Consider the following 23788-nt stretch of genomic DNA (forward strand, 5'->3'; position numbering starts at 1 on the left):
TTTTCTTTTGGAGGAGGGAGGGCAGAGCAATTGGGGTTAAAGTGACTTGCCCAAGGTCACACAGCTAGTAAGTGTGTCCAGTGTCTGAGGTTGAATTTGAACTCAGGTCCTCCTGACTCCAGGGCCAGTGCTCTATTCACTGCGCCACCTAGCCATCCCCTGTACAAATCTTTATTACCCTATTTGGGTTTTTCTTGGCAAAAGTACTGGAGTGGTTTGTCATTTCCTTCTCCAGGTCACTTTACAGAAGAGGAAAATGAGGCAAATAGTGTTAAGTGACTTGTCCAGGGTCACACAGCTAGTAAGTGTCTGAGGCCAGATTTGAACTCAGAGAAAATGAGTCTTCTTGACGCGAGGCCTGGAATTCTATCCACTGTGCCATCTACCTGTCCCTCAGGTAACTATATAAGCCTCGAATAGATGGGATGGGGCTGGGGACTGGACCTCTCATTTCATTGGTATAGAGAACTCCAAATGAAGACATTCCCTCTACCAATGCAAATGGATACCTTCTCTGAAGTTGCCACAGAGAGTTGCCTTAGTGAGTTGCCAGGGTCACATATAGCCAATACATGTCAGAGGCAAGACTTTATCTTCCTAATTTGGAGGCCTGATTTCTATCTACTATGCTGCCATGCCAATCTTACTGCTGGAAATCTGTAGTTGCCTGCTTTCTCTCCATTATAGTTAAAGTTTGGGTTATTCTACTCATTTTATCATTGCTAATACTAATAATACATCTGAAATAACATGGCAACTCTCACCTGAGAAGCATTTATCATATATAATACTAACTTGTACTTAAAATATTTGTGGTAGAGACTGTACCTAATTCAAAGGGAGGGAAACCCAAACACCAAGAAACATTAACAGTTTTATTCAATATCACAAAAAGGGCAAGTTTATGTATTCCCTAAGTGTCCATGAGACCACTATTTCCCACAAAGAGTCCTTAGTACTCACAGCATACAGGTTTTCTTACCCCCTCCCTGTCCATTTCTGGCCTGAGAGAATAGAAGGCAAAAGGTCATCTGAACATAGGAAAGAAGAAAGCACATTAGGCATTCAGTGACTGTTTCTTAAATAGAACTAAATATATGTGTTTGGGCAGCCATATGGTTGGCTGAAGGGTAATGAGATGGCTACCTCCAGCATGTTCCCAGAAGTTCAGAAGAATGTCACAGAGGAGGCTAGCTGGCGCAGTGAGTAAAGCGCCAGCCCCGGAGTCAGAAGGACCCAAGTTCTGTTCTGGCCTCAGACACTTAACACCCACACAAAAAAACTAGCCGTGTAACCTTGGGCAAGTTACTTAATCCCAATTGCCCTCCAAAAGGCAAAAAAAAAAAAAAAGAATGTCCACAGGTTTAGAAGTCTAGGAACCATTACCATTATTATTCAAAATTGTACTAAAATGCCATCTTTAGCAATAAGACAAGAAAAATAATTTGATGGGATAAATATAGGCAAGGAAGGGGAAAAATTAACACTTTTGCAGATGATATGATAGACTACTGAGAGAACCCTAGAAACTCAACTAAAAAACTCATTTAACAACTTTAGCAAAGTTGCAGGATATAAAATATACCCACACAAATCACCAGAATTTCTGTGTATTACCAACAAAACCCAGCAGAGATAGAAAGAGAAATTTCATTTAAAATAACTACAGAGAATATAAAATGCATGGGAGTATACTTGTCAAGACACATACACAGGAATGATATGACCACAATTATAAGACACTTCACGCAAATAAAGACAGATCTAAATAACTGGAGAAATAGTAATTGTTCATGGGTTGACTGAGCCAGTATAATAAAAAGAAGTTCAAGAATGCTACACTGTATTTTGCTGTCTCCAACAATCTCAAGCCAATCAAAGTTAACTATTAATGACCACATTTTTATTAGCTTTTGCTTCAGTACTATCTTATGCTGTAACCTCAAGTTATTCCTAGTAAGCCCTTGGCTATTGCTATTGTCACATGGACAATCTTAGTCTGTCTAAGATAAAGTCATATTATACAATCTCTTCTCTTTCATATTGAATAACCCTATTGCAGAACCTTGTGACAACATACCGGTCCTACAGACTCCTAAATGATAGCAACTAGTCCCAATTAAAATTTACCAAAACTCTGTTTGTACCTTAAAACGAAACTTCAACCAACCTGTGCTTTTCTATGTAGATACCAGAGCTAGAAAGCTATGCCTATCAAAACCATAAATATACCCACTGTATAAAGCACACTTTTCTTTTGCCAGAATGGAGGAGAAAAATATTACTTATTTGAGCCTCAGTTTCTCTAGCTAGGTGATACAGTGGATAGAGCACTAATCCTGGAGTCACAAATACATGAGTTCAAATCCAGCCTCAGACACCCACTAGTTATGTGACCCTAAGTCACTTAACCTCTGTCTGCCTCAATTTCTTCATCTGCAAAATAGAGGCAAGAACAGTACCTGCCTCACTGACTTGTAAGGATCAAATAAGGGAATATTTGTAAAACACTTAGCTCATAGTATTATGTGCTAGCTATTATTATTATCAGTTGCAAGATAAAAGGGTTGAATTACATGATTTCTAACATCCTTCTATCCAAACATTCTATGATTAGGTTTAGATACTTGGAGAGGATTTTGCAGGTAGAAATTGTTTGATTTTTCCCCCTTATTTAATTATTTGGACCCACAAATGCACCAGAAATCCTTACTCTATGTTGAATGAAGTACAATTTGGGCAAAGAATGAGCAGCTACTGGGGGCAGGGAGAGGAAACATCCAGATAAATGAGTGTGTGTTTAACAAGGAAAGAGCTAGCTGAAAAGGTCACAGATTGGGTAGGAAATATGCTATTTACCAATGGTGGAGAAGCAAAGTCCCAAACACATATAAAACTTATTCTAAATATTTGCTACTCTGTTTTCCTTAAGACCATTGTGCATTAACACAGGCTGACTGAATACACAGTAAGGGCACAAAGGAGGCAGGTTCCAGGTCCTTGAATCAGCAGCAAGAATTCCCTTACCAGGCAGCTGTGGTTTCATCAGTTTCACCTGTACTAATCTTATTCCTATGAGACACATTATACAGCAACAACTGCTTACAGAACAAGGCTCACAAAACTTCAATTAAAATGCAGTTGATGCTTCCTTTGATTTGTCTCAGTTATCTTCTGGCAGCTACACTAAACTGCCTTACTCTGGTGTTCATATGATTCTTCTGGTTCTATATATGCAATCTTATAACTTGATTTTGGATCAAGGCACCAGTTTTATTGGCATTTTCAGTGGGAATTAATGAACCACCTCCCTCCAGTAATGGGAAAAAAATGATTATTGACCAATTCTGAAAGTTTCTATTGATAGAAAAACTACTTTAGAACCCTTTCTCTGAAAATTGAATAATATGCTAATTTTCCTTTATATCTGTAAATCACAGACAAGGTGACTTAAAAGCAAAATCAGTCAATTGAAGAGATTTCTCAGATCTAAAATAGTGAGCTGGAAGCCTAAATGTATTTCTAACAACCTCAAAACATACTTTCGCAAATTTAAGGCAACTACCCACCAGCAAAATATAATAATGCAAACATTCTTGCTACAGAAAAATATTCAATCACATACTAAACATACAAACAACCAGATCATTAAAACAGTGTGGGCTTTAGATTATGTACAAAAAAGAGAAAGCTTTACATCTTTCATACACTTACATCTTTGAATACTTTCTTTCTGAGATAATTCAGTCTATTTCCCATCACACCACCCTAACATCAAACCCCCATTTTCCCACTAGGATTCCTGCCTGATTTACCTTGTGAATGAAGTTCAGGGTTCAAAGGAATTGCTTCAGTGGTGCTGTCATCAGTATGTGTCCAAGGAAAATGAGAGCCCAGTTTCTTCCAACAATACTAAGTCGCTGACACTTGATAGCAGGAAAGGGGGAACCAGCATTCCAGCTAATCTTAGCTCTTTCTTTGTAGATCTTTTAACAAAAACAATTCAAGCCCCTGACGCAAGGGACTGTAGTCTTTACATAATGTTTAGTTTCTAATGCCACTTTAAAAAAGAGTTTCCGATCTAGTTGTCATCCAAATATGTTGTTTGAGATGAAAAAAACTTCTTACATTGCCTTCACATCCTACACAAAGCCTTTAGAAAGGCTGCTGGAGATCTGCTATCAAATTGAAAGAATGTTTTTATTGAGGGTGGGGTGGAGATCCCAACTCTGCCATTTAGTCTACTGAATCATGAAAACAATGTTTCCAAAGATTTTAACACTGAATCTATTAATTTGCTAGTTAAAAATCCCTCTGGGGTCAGCTTTGAAAAGTTGGTTGCCTGACATAAACTTAAAAGTCTTTCAAAAATGAAAGAGATCTTATGAGATACCAAGTGTGGCTCCTTCATTTGGTGTTCTACAAAGAATGACGGTCCTTGTCAGGACTAGAAAACTGTTGGCACATTTTATACTGCCCAAGGAAGAGAAAAGCTATGATCCTCCCTAATCATAATTAAAGGCATTAAAGCAAACTTATTTTTACTCAAAAGCCACAAAACCAGAAAGCTCAAATAGCTAAAACTATTTCTTGAGAAAGCATCTGATGTTACGTAGAAAAACAGATCCTGGGAATTTATTTTTAAAAGCAATTTCTAGGGTATGGAATGAGTTCAGTAGAGTGAAGCTTTATGTTCAACAGTCTGTTGTGGAGAGTTTCTTGATTTGGGGGTTAGATTGGGTTCAAATTTTGACTTATTTCATACTTTCTGTGTGAGCATGAGAAAATCATTTTATCTCTCTGGGACTCAGTTTACTCACCTGTAAAATGAAAGGGTTAGACTAGATGACCTCTGATACCTCTAAATCTATGATTCTATGATTAGGTGACCTATGAGGTCTCTTCCAAATCTAAACCTACATCATTTCAATAACCATAGTTGATATTTATAAAGCACTTTAAATGTGGTAGCATGGTACAATGGAAAGAATACTGACTCTACAGTTAGAGGAGTTTTGTTCAAATCTTCTGTCTGATACTTCCTACCTGTGTGACCTTGAGCAAATCACTTAACTTCCCAAAGCCTTAGTTTACTCATATGTAAAATTAAGTTGTTGGGCTGGATGGTGACTGACTTCCCCTCCATTTCCAGATTTACAATCCATTGACTTATTGGTATTATACCCATGTAGCAGCAAGCACCCCAAGCGTCCTCAGGGTGGCTGCTTATACAGGTTCTTGGATCTGCTTTGTTAAAGGAAAGCAACTCAAAATGGGTTAACAAGCTTACTTTAATCAGTCAAACATATATCGTTTACCTTGTTCAGGGGGGAAAGGTCAGCACCCTGAACTTCAAAGTATACAGGCAGAAGTATCAAGACAGAGAAACAGATCAAGTAGACAGCTTTCCAAAATGTCCAACCATTACATCCATACCAAATCAACATCTGGGTTTTTCAAAGCCGGGGGCCTCTGGACAACGGCTTCCCAGAATCCATATCAAATCACAGAACACTTCTCAAAGTGAGCCCCAAAACAAAGCTACACATCAGGGCTTATATAGCCTTCTCCTGGCTCAGAGAATGTAACAACCTTATTGACTCACTGGCCAATCAAGAAATATCTACTGAAAAACAAGCCTCCCACCCCAGGCTCCAGGTGCACTTTAGCCTAGGGGCAGGGAAGACCTTACAAATTTACATTCCCATTACAGCCCATTTAACAGAAAAGGAAACTGAGGCTCAGGGAGATTCAGTGTGTTGCCCATCATTAGTATTTCATTATGAACTCCATTAGATGATGAGCTCCTGGAGAGTTTTGACTCTTTTTGTATTTTTGAATTTCCAGCACTTAGCCTGGTACATAGTTAGTGCTAAATAAATGCTTGTTGAATGATGTATTACCGAGCTGGTATGTATCAGAGGCAAGAAGTGAGCTTGGGTCTGCCTGATGCTAAGTCTAGTACTCTTATCCTCTATTCCACAAAGCCACTCAATAACAGGGATAAATAATGCTCTTAACAAATAGCCTGTGACTACAAAATCCTCAAGTACCTTCTGAATCATAGTCCATTGTGTTAAAATTTTCCATGTTAAGTATGCTTTGTTCTATTATGTCACTGAAAAATGAAAAATAGACATATTACTAGAATTCTGGAAAGAATTACGGACAGCATCTAGTTTCAAATTCCAGCTTCACCACTTACTACCATGTGTGACCCTGGGCATCACCTAATTTCTTTGAACCTCAGTTTTTTCATCAAAAGAAAAAAAGGAGTGGCTTAAACTAGATGAACTCTAACAGATCAAATGAGATGTTTGTAAAGTGCTTAGCCCAGTATATGGCACTTAATAAATGCTTTTTCTTTCCTTCTTTCCCATGCTAAATCTATGATCCTGTGGTCTTTTAATACAGAAATAAGAATTTAACAAAACATAGTTTACATTGTTTGAGATTAATGAGAAAGTCTTTTGAGATAGTATGATCTACAAATTATAGTTTATAGATTATCTTTGAAAATTAATAACAGATAAGAAGATAAATGACATAATGATTAGATAAAGAATCTTGATGAAGACTTAGTAGGAGTGACAAAAATATTATATTTCATGCACTGAAATGAATTAGGGTAGATATAGTTACTAAGCAAATATGGTTGGTTATATGGTCAATGTTAAAGTTTAACACAAAATATCATTTCAGTTAATCAGAATATTAAACTACTCTCCAACCATTTTAGACAATGGGAATTTACTATAAAATGAACAATTATAAAATTTGCTTCTCTCATTATCAAAATATTCTAGTAATGATCTCCCTGGCATCTTTGAAGGTATTAAAAAACATGAGAATCTATCAGGAAGGATATAGGAATATGAATTAAGAGACCTGAATTCAAGTTTAGTTTAAATATTGATTTTATTATAATTTTGAGAATATAACTTAATCTCAATTTAATCAATTGCAAAATGACAATCATATTACCCATTCTATACTTCCTCAAAAGAAAATTAAAGGTCAAATCAAATGGAACAAAGAAATGATCTCCCAACTCACACCAAGCTATCTATACTGTTGCTACAAGAAATTGGAATGACTAAATTTTTCAAGGATGTTCAATTTGACTGCAGACTAATAATTATTATGGCTATCTAATTATAAGTACCTTGAGTTCAAAGGGGATGTGTTAATACTATTAATCTTCTATTTAGAGACATTAAGAATAGCATGAGTTGCTAAACACTGCCTACTGGTTTAACCAATGACCAAGTAAAGAATAAAACATGGAACTCCAAGAATAGCTATTACAGTTATCTTTATCAAGGAGCTATTTGAAAAGTACTTGAATGAGTGAACTTTGATAACTTTTACAATGGCCTTCCACAGTTCAAAGGATTGTGACAATCACCAGCTCAGTTCAATTCAGCAAATATTTATGAAGTGTTTGCAGTACTGTGGGCCAAACTTTTTTCTAGGCTTCAAAAGAAATGCAAAAGTTAGGTAAGAGTCAGCTACTTCCCTCATAGAGCTTTCTGTTTAATAGGGGGATGAGACACACACACAGATAACTATAAGAGAATCCACAGTGCTAGGAAGGTACTGAGAAGTTGGGACTGATTGCCAAATGCTGAAATTTTCAACATTTGTAAAATGTTGGACCAGAGAACATGACTAGGGATAGAATGATTTCTGCTCATCTAGAAGGGGACTTCTGGTTTTGCTGTCATGGCTCCTAGAACTTTCCCTGTTACTTCTTTCACAGTAAAGGTTAGTCCAGGGGAGCAAAGAGCCTTGAATTTTTTTGCAGTAACATATTTTAATACTTTCTTATTTCAGTTAAGAGTTAGGGAAGACTATTAAAAATATGTCAAAAATAGGATTTAGTATAAAAAAAACAAAATTGGTCAAAAGTCAAGTCACCACTCAGAATACTCTTATCCATATAGCAGGAATATTTTTTTAAGAGGAATCAGAAATCGCTGTACAAGGTAAATGTCAAATAATATTTGGAAGGAAGGAAGGAAGGAAGGAAGGAAGGAAGGAAGGAAGAAAGAAAGAAAGAAAGAAAGAAAGAAAGAAAGAAAGAAAGAAAGAAAGAAAGAAAGAAAGAAAGAAAGAAAGAAAGAAAGAAAGAAAGAAAGAAAGAGAATCTTAACAGAGAGGAAACAGTAGGTTACTAATATTGTAATTTATTACTAATATAGAATAATTGCCCCACATCTATCTGTGTAATCAGACCGTGACCTCCTTAGAATCAAGGCCAAAATAAACATCAAATTAGAATAAAATATAAAGGTGAAAATACAACATTATGGTCAATTTCAATATATCCTATTGAAAAGAACTATTCTTTGATACTTTGATGAATTGGGAATGTCATCAATATAGGTGCTACGTCACCATACTGATGCCTAAAAAAATGGGAAATAAAGAAAGTAAAAGACATTGACCTAAAATATATAAAGGCTGAGAAAAATGTATAAAAAATAAATAACATTCCCCAATTGATAAATGGTCAAAGGATATGAATAGAAATTTTCAGAAGAAGAAATCAAAGAGATCAATAGTCATATGAAAAAAATTCTCTAAATCACTAATAATTAGAAAATTGCAAATTATAACTCTAAGATACCACATCACACCTATGAGATTGGCTAATGGAAAATATGCTATATGGGAAGTGGATGTGGCACACTAATGTACCTATTATGGTAATGTATCCATTAATAATGGAGCTACAAGCTGCTCCAACCATTCTAGAGAACAATTTGGAGGTATGCCTAAGGGACTATAAAACTGTGCATACTCTTTGACTAAACAATAGCACTCTTAGCTGTGCCAAAGAAATCAAAAGAAAAGGAAAAGGATCCACATGTACAAAAATATAGTAACTTTTTGTGGTAACAAAGAATAGGAAACTGAGGAGATGCTAATCCCTTGTAGAATTACTGAATAACTTGTGGCATATTATTGTGATGGAATACTATTTTTCCACAGGAAATTATGAAGGTGGTAGTTTCAGAAAAATCTGAGAAGACTTATATGAACTGATACAATGTGAAGTAAGCAGAACTAAGAGAATATGGTTCACAATAACAGAAATGTAACAATAATCAACTATGAAAGACTTAAAAACCTTTTTTAATTTTAAATTTTATGTTTATTTTTAGTTTACATCATTAATTTCCACAAGATTTTGAGTTACAAATTTTCTTCCCATCTTTCCCCTACCCCCCACCCAAAAAAGACATTGACTCAGACTATCATCCAAAGAAGACAAAAGCTGATTGACCATTTAACTGAAAACCAAGAGATGAGACTCCTGCCTTCATTAATAACTGTATGACTTTAGGGAGGTAATAAAAAGCTTCTGTTACTCAAGGATGGAAAAATACTTACTCTGTTTTAATCTACTTCTTCGTATTCTCCAAACTTTCTTAAGATGAAAATTCTAAGTGGAAAACCATCTATAGGTTTAGTTTAGGTATGGAAAATTGGCTTCTCTGCCTCTCAACTAATAGTCAAAGAAAGATTTTTTTTCCTTTCTCTAACTCCAAAGAATATGCTCTGTGGATCTATAAAGATAAAATCTAGTTGAGTATAGAAAGTCACCACATGAGTTCCTTGGGCCATGGATGGGACGAGTTCTGGCAAAAATGGTTTCATTTTTGTCTTTGTGTTTGTTCCTTGTGCCTAGCACAGTTCCAGGGATATGCTGGTTGCTTGCTAAATTTCTGTTGATAGATGGCAGAAAATATGCCAATCTCTTTAGAGGAAAAGTGTGATTTATCTCCTTGTGTCAACAACAGAATATATTTACTAGTCATCCTTTTACACGTTGTACTAGTTTCTGAATTGTTCCAAAAATTGATGGTATACCTAAGAAAATACAAAGTGATATTAATAATAATAACAAATATGAAATGGTGATAATAATGATGGTGAGGAGGGATGAATTCTTGATGCTCAGAATATTTCCATGTAGTAGAGGGAGAGAGACAATCTCTAAAAGGGAGGAATTGCAGTTTTCCTGCTTTCTTCTGGGCAGGGTCAATCAACAATAAAATAATCTGACAAGGGGCAAAATAAGTAAGAGTCAGAAGAGCAAGAGGCCTAGCACAACCACAGTCTCTAATAACAGTCCTTAAATAATGACTATATTTAGAATGAAATTTGAAAAAAAAATACTAAAAGTTCAATTGTGCTAAGAATCAAAGGCCAGAAGCTCTCTTTCAATAGACCAGACCAAGTATCAGCTTATTTTCCCTTCCCCTTTTTGAACCCACCTATACTCTAAAATATGCTGGACCAGAGCTTCTATAAGGTAGCTCCCAAACCATGCTTAGAATCAGGGATTCAGAGAGTCCTTCAATCTAGAGACAGCCTTAGAGGTCACCTAGACCAACAGTCTCATTTTATAGGAAAGGGAAGGGAGGCCCATTCTGGATTAAAGGAAACAATTTAATCTGTACATATCTGCAGGCCCTGTCTGAATTCTTTTCTAAGTTTGAATTGAGGAACTTAGCTCTGAAAGAAGTCGGTTCCCTGTATTAAAAACAAATAGACAAAAATCCTTCATTAAACCCTGCTTCTCCTTTCAATTTCTTCTTCCTATGGCTCACTTCTTCACTGAGGTTGAAATGAGTTCCTCCAGTTTCTTACCACTCATGGCCTCCCTCCCCATTGTTGCCCAGTTGTCCTCTCATTCATTACTTCTACATATCGGAGATAAGCTCTTCTAGGACATATAGAGTGGAAAAAAGGGATATGATGTTCCTAGGACTGGGTTCAAAACCAGCTTCTACAATTTGCTACCTGAGTGACCTTGACTAAGTCATTTCATCTCTTTGTGACTCAGTTTCTTTATACAACGAGGAGGTTGTACAAGACTTCCTTTAAATCTTTACACTTCCATTAAATCATTTGTTCCTTTCCATCAATATATACTGAGATAAGTATTTCTCTCTTGTATTTAATAACTAATTATTGTATTGAGACCAAGGTTTTCTCCTTTTCTACTTCCTAATCCAGAAATCCTCCAGGGTGCGAAATCTCTCTCAAAGACATATCCAATTGGGATGGCTGAGATCTAATCAAAAAGAGCAAAAGAAATTCTAAGTTTAGGTTAATGGGTAGATTCCTGTTCATACGTATTTACTCAGACAGATCTGGGAAAATGTGTATTCTCCTTCTTGTCAGACAGGTGACATGGAAACTGATAAGTATCTTTGACCAAGATTTGGGTGATCCAAGTCATGTACCCCAAGACCCTCATTGTAATACAGCTCAGTCTCTCACTGTGATAATCATTCTCTCATTAACTAATCAGAGCTGATTGACACCTTCAGGAACACCCACTCTTCCAAGGGAGCCCACCACCATGAGGGGTCTTTACTCTAAGAGAGTCAAATTACCATCCTTTTATTAATAAACATGTTGGTATTAATAAAATAATTAAATTACCCCCAAAATCATACCTCTCAAACTTCTTAAATGTCACACATAGCCTCCCAACACTTCATCAAACCCACTGACTGGAGAAGTAAATAAAGTGTGGAAAACCAAGTATTGTAGCTAGTAAAAAACCCATAAAGCTGGGTTTAGACAAAGAGCTGTTTTACAGTACTAAATTGAGATTTCATTCAAATTCCATGTGAAAAAAAATGTCACATTTCCCAAATCAAAGTTTTCTCCTTCTCCATGATAAAACTAGTTCTAGATGCAGAGCTAACCCTCAAAAATGAATGTAAACTAAATGCTTTGTCATATGCAAATTAAAATTAGCATAAATGTGGCACTGGAAAAATTTTTATCTACAAATTAAACATTTCAAATATATATGTAATAAGAAGTCTCCTACCTCTACTATTTCAAACTCCAGTCTTCTGAGAGCAGCTCTCCAAAAAGCAATTTTGAGGAAATGATGTGTCTATTTAAAAACCTAGTGTGTTTGTTGAAAAGTAAATTTTCTGAAAGCTCACATTCTAGGAGGAGATTGGCATGTGTGTTTGTGGATATCAGATTATTTAATTGCAAAGCTGGGAATTATTCCACAATTATGAGTGGATATCTAATTTATGCCACAAAGGAGAGATTATAGTCTTATGAGAATTTATTGACTCATTTGCTTTCTTAACCAGATTTTCTTGCTCACAAAAATTTCAAGTCGTGAAAACCCTTTGCCAGCAATGCTTCACTAGAGACTGACAGAAAACAGATCATAAATGCCTTGTTAGCTGTAAATAATTACAAAATATAGATCATTGGGAATAGAATACCAGTGGCAAATCCTACTATCTCAGAAGACTTTATAATCCATCTTATGAAGAGTAAATCATGATTTAAGTTCTTATTTATGTATTAAAAGATTATAGGATTGTGAATATAGAATTGGAAGGGCCCTTAGAGTTCATTTTACAGGTGGGAAAACTGAGTTCTAGAAAAATTAAATGATTCCTGGGGTTACAATGGTAGTTAGGAGCAAAAATGGAATCCTAGCCCAAATCCAGCACTCTTTTCACTTAAATAATGTGATTGCTATTCATCTTCTTTGCATAAATTTAAAAAATGGAGGAAATGTTCAAATCAATGTAAAAGCATTGGTGTTTTTTTTTCCAAGTAGTAATACAAATTGTAAGTGTGTCCCTAGTTCCTAATTTTTCTACATATTTTGGTAAATGAGGCAGTGTAGTTCAGTGGATAGCATTTGGGTTTGGAGTTGGGAAGATTTGCCTTTAAATAATGTCTCTAACAATGATTCTATGTGACCCTGTCCAAGTCACTTCATTGCCATCTGCCTCAGGTTATTCCTTAGGACTTAGCTTCAAAACTGGGAGGGAATTCATACTAATGAAATGACAGTCTTGGGGTGCTGATAAATATAATTCTAACCTACATACTCCTTTTGCTACAACCTCATGAAAGTCACTAGACCTTCTCCAACTATCCATAAATGTCATTGGTGACAACAAGCTACTTTTTCAGTGATTTTTAGAGGAAAAAATTTATTTGTACATTTGTACATCTCATATATTTTTGCATTATTATGTCTTTTCTTCCTTCTTCAGACAGAATTCATGTGAAGCTAAAATTGTGTCTTTACCTTTTAGTAACTTGGATATTTTCACTCAATAATCTCTTGGACTTGTCCATTTATTGTAGATTGGCAACACTTTACATGGAGGGATGAAACACTGAGGATGAATGAAGAGATAGAGACAGAGGCAGAAAGTAGTAAAGAACAAAAACAATGAATCAGGAGCAGTGAAAGAGAAAGACAGAATGCTAAATAGAGAGATCAAAGCATACAGAGTTAGAATGGGATGTTAGAAACCATTCAGTCCAATCCTTTTATTTTATACACTTGAGGAAACTGAGGCCAAGAGAGGGTAAGTGACTTGCCTGAAGCTATATAGCAATACTGGTATTCAAAACCCAAGTCCCCAAGGACACAAAGAATCAGAAACAAAAAATGAGAGGTATGAGAGGAGACCAAGAAAAGGAAGAAGGTACAAAAGGAAACAAAAGAATAAATAAAAAGTGTGAAAAAAGGAAGGAAGGAAGGAAAGCAATGAAAGAAAAATAAAAGGAAGGAAGGAAAGAGATGAAAGAAAGAAGAAACAAAAGAAAAGAAAGAGATGAAAGAGGGGGGAAAAAGAGAAATCAAAGAGAGGCCAGGGAAGAAAGGAGGTAATGGCAGAGACAATGGTGAGAACTAAACAGAAAGGAAAAAAGGTAATGAAATGAAGTAATACAGTGAGAGGGCTCAAGGGAGAAAATAAAAGGGTAAACATCAGGATGAAGAGCTGGAAGGTTAGGGAGACAAAAGAAGAGAAGAGTTAAGGATGGCATGCAAACCAGATTTCAATTGAAAAAAAATTAACAAATGACCAATGACAATAGTAACTGACAACTCCTCCAAGAAGGAAAATCAAATGCACAAAGGTAGGAAATTGAAAATGTAACTAAAATTGTTGTCATAATTTGTAAATAAATAAGAATATGTTCTACAATGGATTCATTAAATATAGTCCAAATAATAAAATCTTTAAAGTACACTGTAAGGTATCACCGGAAAGATTAATCAACCAAACCAAGACAGTTGCAACAAGTGATATTCTCATAAAGAGCTAAATTTTCAAGTGGTACAACTTTTTTCCGTTGCTTTTCTTTATACTTTTTTTTTTTTGCTTTTTGGAAGGGCAATTGAGGTTAAGTGACTTGCCCAAGGTCACACAAGTAGGCTTGTGTGTGTGTGTGTGTGTGTGTGTGTGTGTGTGTGTGTGTGTGTTAAGTGTCTGAGGCCGGATTTGAACTCAGGTCCTCCAGACTCCAGGGCCGGTGCTCTGCTCACTGTACCACCTAGCCACCCCTTTTTCCCTTGCTTTTGAAGAGTTCCCAGGCAAATGGGGAAAAAAGAAATCATTGAGGAAAGTTTATTTAGCAAAATAACACCAAGTAAAAATTATAGTGAAATTTTGGATCATCAGAAATCGACTTTATCAGAGTCCTCAATTAACAATGTTTCACTCATATGTTCCACCTTTTCCTACATTCAACTCTACTCCCCCATACCAAACAGACACACAAATGCACACAAACATACTCCACTTTTAGGAAAGAGAGATAAAAAGAAAAAAGAAGAAAAAGAAACATGGCAGGAATTTAGGTTTTTTTTTTTTTAATAAAACAAAAAAAGCAGCTGGGAATCAATCTAGGTTCAGGCTGAGGTCCAGATCCTCCTGCACCCACAATATTATAAAATAGTGGTGTTCATATGGAAGACTCAGAGACACTGAAAGAACTTTGATCAAAGATCAAATTATGTTACATCTAACAGGAAGGAAAGTCACACACTTAAGAAAGTCAGCAATAGGGTTAAGAACAAGTATTTTCTCCCTTGACCCCAAGTTAACCAGAAAATCTTTGTTGACCAGACTACCTCCACAATTCTGGTTAATTCTTGGTTTCCGGTACGGTACAAACCTATTTTCTACTGGCTGGTTCTCCTGTTGCCTAGAAACATACCCATGTCTCCTGTCTTGTTTAAAACCCCTCACTTGATCTAACCATCCTATAGCTCTCTTGCCTTTTGTAGCTTAAACTTGAGAAAGTCATCTAAATAAGTGCCACCACTTTCTTTCTTCTCACTGTCTTCCAAAAAACCCTTTTGCATTTTGGCTTCTGATTCCATCATTTAATTGAAACTGCTTTTGCAGAAGTTACCAATGATATTTTAATTGACAAATCTAATGGTCTTTTCTCCGGCTTATCTTAACTTCTTCTCTGTAGGCTTTTAACATTATTGATCATCCTCTTTTCCTAAATACTCTAATGACTTTGCTATCTCCCAATTCTCTCTCCCTCCATCTGCCCATTCCATCTCTTCTTCCTCAAGTCAGACCCACTAATTATTGGTATTCTCCAAGGATCTGTTCTTGGAACTCTTCTCCCTCTAGATTATCTGACTTGATGATCTCATCCACTCCCAAGGATCTAGTTATATTTCTATAAATATATATTTATAATATATATTCTATATAATTATATAATCTATATAATCATTTCTATACAGATAATTATCAGATCTATTTATATAGCATCTCTCCTGACCTGTAGGTTCATCCTGTCAACTATTTTTTGAACATCATGAAATGGATGTCCCATATACATCTTAAACTCAACATATCCAAAGCTGAACTCATTATCTGTCCTCCTTTTCCATACTTCCCTATTTGTGTTGAGGCTCACAACCATAGCATTATCCTTGACTCTTCTCTCCTCCTCACCACATATATTAAATCTCTTACCAAGTCCTACTATTTCTCCCTTCACAATATCTGTAATATATGTCACCTCTTCTCCATCCACTACAGTTAGCTAAGGAGTTAATGTGAGCAGTGGGTCCCAGTACCCACTCCATGGAACACCTCTAGCACTTGGGAAGCAATGAGGAGAGAGCTGTAACAGATGTGGTATCTGCATGGTACAGGTCTGGGCCCCCAGGAGTCTCCAATCAGGATAATGGAATGCCTGGGGACATTGGATAGTAATCGGGAACATGTGAATGGGTGGTTTCAGTGGAAATCCCAAGTGTCATGAAAGGTCAGAGGACTTATCTCCTAAGAGTTCTGCCTTTTTTTCTTACCTCGGTACACCTTACGCAGCAACTAGCACCACAGTTTGGCCTTCTGAGAGGGCAATATAATGGTTCTTCATATGCATCCTGTATTTATACACCTTTGTGAGTCTTGTCTAACTATAGAACAACCTCTTCAATGGCACTCTACATGCATCTAGGTGGTACATGGCACAGAGTGCTGAACCAGGACTCACAAAGGCCTGGATCAGGAAGCCTGAATCCTGAATCCTGAGACACTTACCAGCTGTGGGACTCTAGGAAAGTCATTAAACTTCCTTCCACCTCAGTTTCCTTGTTTGCAAAATGGGGGGTGATAATAAGAGCACCTACCTCCCACGGTTGTTGTGAGAATCCAATGAGATAACATAGGTAAAGCACTCTGCATTATTTTTATATAAACATTAGCTATCGTTATTATTAGGGTGTGCAGAGTCCGCACTTTATCCTTGGTTGACATTTTAGACTGAAGACTGGCTCATTCTTATCCTTCAACTCCATAAGTAGGTAATACCTGGGAAAGTCTCATGATGAGGCTTCTATTCTCTGCTACTGGCAACTTCAAAACAATGGCCAAATTTAACTGGCAAAAAAGCCACTGAAAACCTGAGTCATTCATTTCTACTGGAGAGTTTCTATTTTTATTCCACCTCTTTTCAGTAATTTCCCTTGTGGAAAATTTGTTAAGAATATGTCTCTTATTTGCTTGTTTAAATCATATCTATTTACAGCATTTTGGAATGAAGCCCTTTCCTCTCTGGTTTACACTGCATTTGCATTCCCACAGTTGGTCATTCTTTCAAAGAACTTGAATCAAAAGGATGGGAAATTCTCTTTAGACTTTGGTGAGAAAGAATTAAAACATGTCTGAACTTTAGCATATCTCTTTCCAAGCTTCCATATATCAGAACAAAAAAAACCCCTCAATTGTTAGAAAACACAATTTTTCACAGAAAAGGAGATGAAACTTTGGTGGGCTATAAAAATAATAAAGATGATGATAATAATAGCTTTCATTTATATCGGATTTCGATTGCACAGTACTTTACAAATAATCCTGAGAAGTAGGTAATTATCTCCATTTTGCAAATGGAGAAAATGAGGCAAACAGAAGTTAAGAGACTTGCCCAGGGTTACACAACTAGTTAATGGAGGCAGATTTGAAGCCAGGTCTTTCTAATTCCAAGTCCAGCATTTTATACACTATGCCAAATAGCTGCCTTATAAACTTAAAATGAGCAATAAGTTAATTTATTATAATCGAGCACCTATCTTACTTTGCTGATTCTTGCTTTTCAATTCAATTAAAATGTCACCAATAAACTGCCAAAATGAAAGGAGGGGAAGGCAGCAGGGTAAAGGCAGAGGGGGAAGGGGGAAGGAATAGGACTTAATATAGCACCTACTATGTGTCAGATACTGTTCTAAGCACTTCTTAAAAATATCGTCTCATGTGATCCTCACAAGAAGGAAGTGTATTGTTGCACATAAAGGACTGACCTTGGAATCAGGCAAACCTAGATGTAAAGTCATTCCTTTGACATATACTGGCTATGAGACTACCCACCATCAAGTTACTTAACCTCTGAGTGGCCCCCAAGGGATCCTACAAGATTATAACTTACACAGAGACTGCCAATCTGCATCAATGGATGGAATTTCCATAAAGGGAGCTCCCTACATAGACAAAATCACAGTTCTGGATCAAATCCAAGTGTCCAAATAATCTTTAGATACTCCTAATCCGTATATTCCCCAATGGAAATTGCTTACCTCTCTTGAAGGTTGAACTCAGAGTATTTCCCTGGCTGGTACTTAATGCCCAGTTGTACTAATGAGACAGGCAGTAGCTTGTACCAATTTCAAGCTGACACCTTACTCTGTTACTTCTAGGACATCATCACCTGAAACACCTGTTAAAATGGACAAGCCACAGCTGTTCAAATCTCAGAGTAAATAAAATTCACACATTAGGTCTTAAGAGACCTTTAAATGGGACAAGATTAAAAACAGATAATGCATATAATCCTTCAAGTCATATTTGTTTATTATTTATAAACATTGAGAAGGGTCAAAGCAGTTTAATATATGGATAGAATGAGTTCTGTCAAAAACTGATGACAGTAATTTTTTGTGACGTTAGGTAAGCTGTAAGAAAAGGACAGTGAGTTAAGTATGAGAAGTGTCAGACAAAAGAACCTTTTTTTCCTTCCATATATTCCCTAAGCCACATCATTCAAAAAAAGAGGAGTTCACAAATTGCTATGAAAGAGGGAAAGAAGAAAGGAAGGCAAAGTCAAACACAGTGCTTCCCCTTTGTGTAGGCTAAAACCTACTCATAAAGTTCCCAGAGTCACTGCTACATCGCAGTTTTTTCCTCATCTGGTAAATACTCTCTTGCCTATGAATTATTCCAATCAAGTGAGAACAGACCTCAGAGAGTTCAAGGATGGAACAGCAGCCTCTACAGAAAGAATCAGGAAGATTCTCACATAGGTCAAGTTTGCCAGTAAAACACTCTTCCTGTATTGACACCCAAGGAGCATAGCAAAGAACCATGGGGTCATACAACTGGAAAGAATCAGTAAGGTCACCTATTCCAATTTCCTTGTTTTACAGATGAGGAAACTGAGCCTCAGGGATTTGTCCAAGATCAAAAACATCCTAGGAGAGAAAGCAGAGGCCCATCAGCCAAAGTTAGAACATGGAGTTGAGTATTTCTATCATCTTCATTGACTTTGAAGACAGTGAAGCCAACATTTTAAGAATTTGCGATCATCTGAGAACATTAAGAGGTCTCCCTAAATCAGGGATTCGCAGCCTTTTCTTTGTCTCTGATGCCTGAGGCAGCAATCTGGTAAAGCCTATGGACTCCTTTTCAGAAGGTTTTCAAATGTATAAAATACATAGAATTATAAAGGAAAGCAAAGATTAGTGAAAATTAAAACCTTTTTCGCATTCAAATTCACAAACCCCCTTGAAAATTATTCCTGGACCCCTGCGCCAGTTGAAGAACCTCAGCCCTAAGTCTTTTTGGCATGCTAACAAGGCCTGTCAGGCTAAGGTTTGAGGGGAAAAAACAATTCCCCTTACTGCTATTTGAAGGATTCTCTGAAGGCTTCCTTAGTTGGGTGCCTAAGGCTTCTTCTGTTTCTGAATCCTTCCCATGAATGCTAGTAAGTGCCCATGGATTTCTGTTCTTCTGAGAGGCTCTGGATTACTTCAGAAAGGAGCCTTGTCTCACTGAGGCAGTGAGAGAAAGCAGAAACCGTATCAAAATCAACATTGTGTATGAGTAAGGACTTCTCTATGATACATGGTAAACTGTATTAAAAGGTAACACACCAGGATTTCCTGATAACATTCCCTCTATAGCACCTGGCACAGAGCTCAATAAATGCTTGTTAATAGCTTACAGTCAGCAGTTTTCTCCATGTCAGCTTTCTTTATTTTTCTGCATGAGACTGGGCTCAATTTCTCCAAAATACAGGTGCCCCTCACCTCCACCTTGCTACATGAAGCATGGGTCAGATTCAATGCTGAATGCAATCTCACCCACACGTGTTTATTTTTTTAAGGGCACATAATTCTGTATCCCAGCTCTTAAAAGACAAGGAATGGAAATGGAGAAGAAAGGTTTAGAAAAGATAGAATTGTCTGAAAGCATCACAGCTCCCAGGGATTGGGAAATGCAGTAAAAGACAGTGTTCAATTATTCTCAATAGTTGGTCAAGTTCTAACTAAGGAACACAAGGCTTCCAGGAAGTGGAAGTTAAAATATAAATATTCAGGAAAACATAACATCAGGAGAACCATAGGCTCTAAAACAGCTGCCGGTAGGAGGGTGGAAACCCAGCAGGCCAGGACTGTATTGTCGCTGGAGACTTGGCTACAGGCTCCAAAACCAGCCTGCACTTTGGATAAAGAGACCTGCTCCTCCATAAAGAAAATCTCACCCAAAGGAGACCAAAGATGCTTTCCCAAGCTGCCTGTGTGCCCTGGCACCACCATGGCAAGGTGTCACTAGACTAACAAATGGTCTTTGCTGCTACTGCCAAATTCAGACCAGCACCTTTTCTGGAGCTTACACTCTTAGAAAGTTACCTAGAGAATTGAAGGATTAAGTGACTAATAGCCAGCGTGTATAGGATATGGGACTTGAACTGAGGTCTTCCTGGCAGTATACCGCATGACTCATTGAACAGAAAATAGAAATAAAGTGAAATAAATGCTGAAAACTGATAAAACTGTTCATTACAATCAATGCACTAGCTCTGAACAACCTAGAAAAGCTTTCTTACGGAACCAGAGATGGACTGCTATCCAAGCATCAGTTCAACTAAGAGCTGGGAGCCTCGGGCCCAGAAGATTGGCCAACAGGCGATAAATGTGGCCATGGCAATTCATTAAACTATTTACTAAGACTCTGAGGGGCTGTTACCTGTGTCATTAGAGGGAGGACCCATATAAACAGCAGCATGGATCATTTGAAGTAATGACTTAGGTTGGCTGCCAAGGACAGATTATTCCCTCTCCCTGCTACAGCTGCAACTCCCACAATTTCTTTGCTTCTTGGTCAGCAAAAAACTTGGGGTCATTAAAAGCACAGCACAATTTCCAAAGGTACTCCAGCTGCCCTCCTCTTCCTGTTCAGTTAAGGATCTGATTACTTATCTATTCTCTCTGTCTCTGTCTCTCTGTCTCTGTCTCTCTCTGTCTCTCTCTTTCTCCATATATGTATGCATGTATGTATGCTTATATGTATATGTATATACACATATACGTATATATACGCACATATATATGGGGAGAGAGACAGAGAGAGAGAGAGAGGGAAGGATAAGCTCCATGGTTTGTCTATCTTACTGAATATCTTAGTCAATACAATAGTGCTTCATCCACTTGGTTTGTACTCTGTTGATATTGATCCTGAACACTTCAAAGGGATTACAGTTCTCATTAAGGAGCTCCTCAGTGTTTCAAAACTTGGTTCAATCTGCACAATACCACACACAAATGGGAGCATCTGTAGGACCTTAGCATGTATTACCTTTTCCATTTAGATTCTATACTAGATGTCCTCAATGACCATGGTAGATACTGTAGCTATTTTATTTCTCAAATTATATTAATTAGAGGATGATAGAAGAGTTATTATCACATTTTACAAGGAATCTTGTGGCACATAGGTGTCAAATAAGGAATATGTTGTCAAACATGATGGATGTGCTGATTTTTTAAAAATTTAACTATATTTCTTTGTTACAAAAGAGAATCAATGCAACGTAGTGGATAGATTGTAGGACTTGGATTCAGGACAACCTAGCTTTGAATCCTGACTCAGAAAATTACTAGCTATGTGACTTTGGGCAAGTCACTTGACCTCTCTGGGACTCAATTTTCTCATTTGTAAGATGAACATATTAGATTCAACCTCTAAGTTTTCTCCTAACTCTAAACTTGTGATCCTATGATTCTACTGGAACAAGGGAAGAGTTCTTAAGGAGCAAAATAGAAAGAGAGAGTAAAAAGAATTTTTTTAAGAAAACCCACCTGTTCCTTCCTCAAATCTTACTTAAAGGTAGCCTCAATACATGTAAAGATTATTCTCATAAAAATTTCATAGAGATAAAAATGCAAGTATTTCTGCATTAGTAGGATTTATATTTCCTTGGTCTTTTTTTGTAACATAAAAGTCTGTGATTTTTTCCAAGTGATTTGTTGATTTGTATCCTCTTATCTTTTAGATATCTTGAAAATTGTTCCCTCAAGCACATACCTCCTTTGTGTGCATTTACTCCAGTTCAGCCACTCTGCCGATCTTTGGGTTCTGTGTGTGCTGTTTTTTTTTTTTTTTAGTGCCCTTTCCACTTCCTAATATAGCATATTGGAGACTGTGACATTAGAGTCTAAATGTGGTGTGTCCACTGTCACTGGTGGAGAAAAGGGCTTGTTACAGACATCTTGACAAAACTTTTCCATTTTTGGTTTGCACATTGTCCTCCACTTAGTTTCATCCTTAAATGTCCTCTGGAGGCTCTGGCTAAGGCTTCTCACTAAGCTTTCTATAAACTTGATTTTTCCCTCCACTGCATCTCACAGTTTTACAAGATGATATTGCTGATAATCTTTCACCATACTCCTCCAGACAGATCTGCAAACGAGTTTATGTTCTAAGCTGGTGTTGCCTTTGGCTACCATCTCTCTCCACTTGGCAGGGAAATCAAATTTTTGCTGACTCTTTAGGTTTTCTCCCAAAGTTATATATCCACCCTAAAATAGAAAGAACCCCAGGACTGCATCACTGGCTCTCTATCAGACATTTCCAGCTGGATGTCCTCTAGGAATTTCAAACTTAACATGCCTAAAACCTAACTCATTATCTACCTTCCCCCCCCCAAAAAATATTTTTTTTAACTTGATTTATCTCCCAGACCTTCCTGTCTCTGCTGAAGGCATCACTATCCTCCCAGTCACATGGGCCCACAATCCAAGTATCACCCTCCACTCCTCCTTCTCCCTTACCCCACATACCCAATTAAGCTGCTAATTTCTGTTTCCTTAATATCTTTCACCTCCCGTCTTTTCTCTCCACTCGCTCTAGTTCAGACCTGTATTTCTTCTCGCCTTTGACTACTGTAATAGGCACCCAATTGGTTGTCCTTTCTCAATTCTCTACCCTTTCCAGTCTATCCTTCACACCACCTCTAGAGCTCATAAAGCAAAGATGGAATCTTGTCAGTCCCCTACTCAAGCTTTCTGTGCCTTCCTAATGCCTCCAGGATCTAATACAAATTTCTCTGGCATTTAAAGTCTCTTGCAATCTGACTCAACCTAACTTCATTATTCATGATTTCCCTTCCTCAGCATTCTGGTTCATCCAAACTGTCCTTCCTGCTTTTACTCATACAGCTCTTCTCCCATCTCTGCTGAACCCTATGCCTGGAACACACTCTCACCTCACCTCACCTCTCACTCCATAGTTCCCTTCAAAGGTTAATCCAAGTATTAGTCCCTCTGCAATGCCTTTACTCACCCCTCACCACCAGTTGTCAGTGCTTTCCCAAAGTATGACATTATATTTATATATATTTTTACATACTTCTATGCGTTTTGTCTCCATCCATAGAATGTAAGTAAAATCTTTGTAAGCAAAGACTATTTTATTTATATCTTTGCATCCCTAAGGCCTGACACCCACACTTAAATGCTTTTAGATTGAATAATTTTTACTACAACAATTGGCTTGAATCAATTAAACTTTCCTAAGAAAAGATAATAGTCTATGTTGATGTCTGTTCATCTAAGAACACTGTTCTCTAGCTTTGGGCAAGTCACTTAAATCTTCTGAGTCTCAGGTCTTCTTCTGTAAATAGAGGCAATTGGACAAGATGATATCCAAGGTCCTTAAAACCTTGATACTACTGTATCTTCCAATACTATAACGATTTTCATCATTATAATCACAAGCTCCAGGACACTCTTCCACCTTCAATTGCTTCAATACTTGACTCACTTTCTTCATGTCCACACTATTTCCTACCATCATCCTCAGTAATGAGTACAAACTTCCAACAACTGGACCCCATAATTCCTCAATTACCTCAACTCATATTCCACTCCATCTTCACTCTTTGCTCCTCCCACTAG

General features: G+C 37.1%; 1 protein-coding gene across 6 annotated transcripts in view; it reads right to left on the reverse strand.

The window, feature by feature from the left end:
• The window catches only part of PDE4D (phosphodiesterase 4D), a 1918796-nt gene that overhangs the window by 1881888 nt on the left and 13120 nt on the right, over window positions 1-23788 (reverse strand). For 2 of the 6 annotated variants that reach the window (XM_069096352.1, XM_069096354.1), the window contains exons 2-3: window positions 19232-19377; window positions 17912-18051 (exon numbers count right to left, since the gene is read on the reverse strand). The exons of 3 other annotated variants lie outside the window; for them this stretch is intronic. The gene's annotated coding sequence lies outside the window, so the exon portion shown is untranslated. The remainder of the gene's footprint in view (window positions 1-17911; window positions 18052-19231; window positions 19378-23788) is intronic. One more of the 6 variants, XM_069096353.1, reaches the window with a different exon arrangement.

The sequence above is a fragment of the Petaurus breviceps genome, unplaced genomic scaffold (assembly GCF_028583685.1).
Source record: "Petaurus breviceps papuanus isolate PSGF00001 unplaced genomic scaffold, PetGlider_PUasm1.0 229, whole genome shotgun sequence".
NCBI classification, from domain to species: Eukaryota; Metazoa; Chordata; class Mammalia; order Diprotodontia; family Petauridae; genus Petaurus; species Petaurus breviceps.